Genomic DNA, 4,624 nt, shown 5'->3' with positions numbered 1-4,624 from the left:
TGGTGTGTGTTAGGACTGTGTCATATAGATATTCAATCAATGGTACTCCTTTTGATGTTTTGTAAGCTATGAGAGGTTTGAGGCAAGGTGATCTCATATCACCCCTTCTTTTATATTAATCATGGAATATATGCATAGGGTAATTCAATAGCTAAATATGAGCACAACTTTAACTTCCACCCTAAGTGTGAGCAATTAGGCAGAAAAAATATATGCTTTGCTGATGACCTCCTCTGATTTAGTAAAGGGGACCAAAGATCTGCGGAACTAATCATGGAAAAGTTCAATTAATTTTCAGACAACACAAGATTAAAAGCCAACCATCCAAAATGCAAAGTTTACTTTGGGGGAGTGGATCTACCACTATAAGAATGCATCAATCAAGCTACTGGTTTTAATATGAGTTTGCCTTTTAAATATCCTGATGTCCCATTCTCTAGTAAAAAACTCATAGTGAACCTCTGTTCCCTATTGACCGAAAGAATCACTATAAGGTTGAAACACTAGAGTACTAAATTTCTAAGCTATGTAGTTAGAATTCAACTAATCAAAAGTGTTCTATTTTCCATGGTAAACTATTGGATGACATTGTTTCCCCTACCAAAAAAGGTACTACAAATGCATATATAATATGTCCAATTCTGATTAACGGTTCCAAAGTTATGCCAAAAATAGAAAATCAACAGTAAAACTAGTTACTACTTGTTTGTATCTCACAACCAGCAGCAAAGTGATTGACTATGATGCATCCAGTATTCAATATGTGATGAAAGAAGTGTGAAAATAAAGTTTCATGTAAAAATTCCAACCACAACTATATTAACCAACATACACCTGAATTAACCAACAAGCAAATAGCTAAACAAGAAAGCAAACAAGAAACAGTGAATGCTATAGACAGATTTTGAAACCCAAACATAATGTTTTTTCTAAGACATACACTAAACTATATTAAGAACCTTTGACAAGAACCGATAATCCCCCGCAGCGGCGCCAAATTTGATCGAGGTCGTACCCGATACAATCAATATAACAATTAAAAACTGCAGTAGTAGGAAGTGACTCCTAGGTTGTTACCCAAGGATTATATTTCAAGCAAAGTTTCAAACACCTTATACTCACACACACACAAGGCGGTTTTTGTTGTTGGATAATATGAACATAAATCAAATTCAGAAACAGTAGTTAAGCAATGTACTAAAACGGCTAAATCCCTTTGGTTCGTTTGTTTACAACTCAATCCTCGGTTTCAATTGATTATTTTCAGATTCCAACCATTAACTTCTAAATTTGTGGAGGACCAATTAACTAAGCGATAATCAATTCAAAGTTCCAAAACCTAAGCCTCTAACTAAGCGAAATCAGCATAAGCATGAGACGGTTACCAAATTCACACGAACTAAGCATTCATGCACTAGAAAGTAAATCAACTAAGCGAAGATAAACTCATAAACCAGTTTCTAAGAGAAGAAATCAACAATAAAGAAACCGAAAATGCATTAATAACAAAACCTCAAGAGTTGTAATACATTACCAAAGGAATTTAGTCTACAAGTTTAGCCTTCCATTCGGTGGAAGATACAAACCAAAAATGAAGAAGATGAATGAAAACCGAAAATGAAGAAGATGTAAAACCTTAGCAGAGCAAAAGAGGGGAAAATGAAATTCTGAAAATGAGTGAATCTAGAGAATGAGAGTGGAATTCGGGTTCCCTCTTTTACAAAGAGTAAAACCGAAAATGAGCCATAAACAATGAGCCCAAAACTAAAACTGAATTTACAAATAAAAACTCACAAAATAAAAACACAATCTTCACTTCAACACATATCCTCCACTTTCATAATGCCCAAAATGCCATTGCTGCCAAATATGATCTAAAAATGATAATAGATTTAATCAGGCTAAATAATCCCAAATTAACTCATTTTAGGAATATTAGTCCAATAAAGTCTAAAACATTAAACCATGTGAAACAAAGTCCATTAGGCACCAAGAATCATCAACCATGCTAAATTAAGGTTATGAATAGTGTGTAATATATTGTTCATCACTATATCATCTTCAACAATGCATATTGAAAGCTACAATGTGGAATAGAAGTACATTAACAACGCTTCCTATCAGATACGCTGTTAAACATAACTCATTCAAGTCAGTGCTAGCGTTACTGATGTTCAACAATGACGTTTCAAGAATGTGTTGTTAAAGTTACCCACATTGACAGTGCTTTCAATTTGTTGCATGCAAATTGACAATGATTGTGCCTAACAACATAACCATAAAAAGTGTTATACAATTACTGCATTCCAAGAAATTGGATATTAACACTTTGTATTTCAAGAAATTGTGGACATTGGTTTAATAACAGATACATCAAGATTAAGGTCTTGACCTTATTGTAGTAAAAAATGAACTGTAAAAAATCAATAATTTCAATAGCTAAATTGAAGGTTATGAAATTGTATTTCTTAAGCTTCAATGTTTTTAGTGATATGAATGCAAAAAATTCTTGAATTAACATCATTATCTTGAATTAACATCATTACCAAACATTTTCAAGACTATGTAGTTGTTCTTCTGTTTTCTTTTAGATTGAATTCTTGCATTATGTTACCTGCAAAGTAAAAGCATGACTTAATATTTAAAGGAGAAAATTATTCAAAAAGAGCCACTTTATTTAAACACTCTACTCATAACAAAATAAAATAATAATAACAATATTATTATTATTATTATGTGGAAGCTTAAAATTTATCAAATCATTAATAATCTCCTGAAAAAATTTCACCTCTTTAATTTCATTGAATACTAAAAATATATATTAAAATGGTAGAATATAGTCCACAAGTCATCTTGAACTCATCACATATCTCCTAAAATAACTTATACAATAAAAAATAATTTATAAATAATTCAGGTACATGATCGTGATCTTCATAGTTTAAACTCAAACTCCTTAGACATCTCACCTAGAAATATCAAAAAACTAAGTATAGTAAGATAAAATCACAGCAACATTATTTTAGAAACTTTCAAACTATGACATTCATAGTTATCACGAGTATGAAAAATATCCATAAATAATAGTAATAAGGATTAATAATCACAATATAAACATCTTATAATGTAATTGGCAAATTATAACTTATACAATATCAATTATAAAATAAGTCACACAAAAATAATATCACATTCAATTTGCATATGTGACATTACTTGTCTTCAACCCTCAGTCCATGATTTAAAGTTTGCACACAGCATGCCTGCTAGAGGTGTCTGCCCCTCCTTCAACGCCCCTGATTTGTATGAAACGTCTTACTCCATTTCCAGAAAATAAGCATGTCTTCATGATACTAAGAGTTCATTTACCCTTCCTAGACCAATCAATAGATCCTAATATCTCATTAAGAATCAAAATAATTGGGTCATAGATGCCATCAACAATCACTAATCAACACAATTAAATCATAGATTCCCTCAACAATTATTCAATATAATTGGATCATAAATCTCATCAACAATGTTGATCATAAATACCCTCAACAATTATAGCCATGAAATACATATTATAGACATTAAAGGGGCACTTCCTACATAAGCACATAATTAGAAGTGAGTGATAAAAACGGACTTAGTTCGAAAAGTTATTTTCTTTAAACAATTAAATCACAACTTTTTTTCTTCCATAAATGTAGTTGCATTTACAATTCATAGCAATAACTATCAATCTAATACATGATTTTTGAAATAACATATTAGAGAGGAGATGTATACATTACTTCAAATTGGTATCTAATCTTAACCAAAAATAAACAACAACTCAACAAAAACAATAACCAACAAAAATTAAAGTTTTGTATAGTCATTTAAAATGATAACTTTGATTATCTAACTATACATAAATAGCATTGAACTTTGTGCCTCACCTAAAATGATACATTTATTTAATATAATATTTCGAATTTGTGTCTTACCCAAACAAAAAATAACAGAAGCTTAACAAAAATAACACTACACTCTGAAAAAAAATAAAAACACCAAAAAAACAAATTAAAGCTTTGTATATGTAAGATGAAATAATAAAACTTAGTGACATACACAACAACCAACAATATATTTTTCCCATTGTTATTATTACCATACTCTTTAATGGAGGAGGAAATAGACAACAATATGATCATATGAAGCACAAAAGATAGAAACTCTTAAAGAAACCATTTCTAATAAGTGGAACATAAAAATCAAATCAGTGTGCTTGTCATAGAACAGAGGCATGCATTGCATTATGTCATCTTATTAATAATTGTGATATTAGGTTGAGTTGATAATCATCTGAACTATCTAAATGGTGATGAAAGAATCCCATGCAAAATTTATTTGTTGTCGATTTATATTACGAATCTAGAAGTGAAATTGAATTAGTTAATGAAGATGGCCTCATAATTTAGAAGGGAACTCATATTTGTTTAATTTTCTTATAGTAAGTGAAGCATTTCTACACTTGCTGCATAAATTCCTTCATTCACCTCTTCCTCTCAATGTTACATGAAAGCAAAAGAGATGTTTAATTTGTTAAAACATGGGGAACCAAAAAGATATCATATTATGACTAGTACTATAAGAA

This window comes from Lupinus angustifolius, unplaced genomic scaffold (genome assembly GCF_001865875.1).
Source record: "Lupinus angustifolius cultivar Tanjil unplaced genomic scaffold, LupAngTanjil_v1.0 Scaffold_441, whole genome shotgun sequence".
NCBI classification, from domain to species: Eukaryota; Viridiplantae; Streptophyta; class Magnoliopsida; order Fabales; family Fabaceae; genus Lupinus; species Lupinus angustifolius.
The sequence above is the reverse complement of the archived record's forward strand: the minus strand, read 5'-3'. Positions refer to the sequence as shown.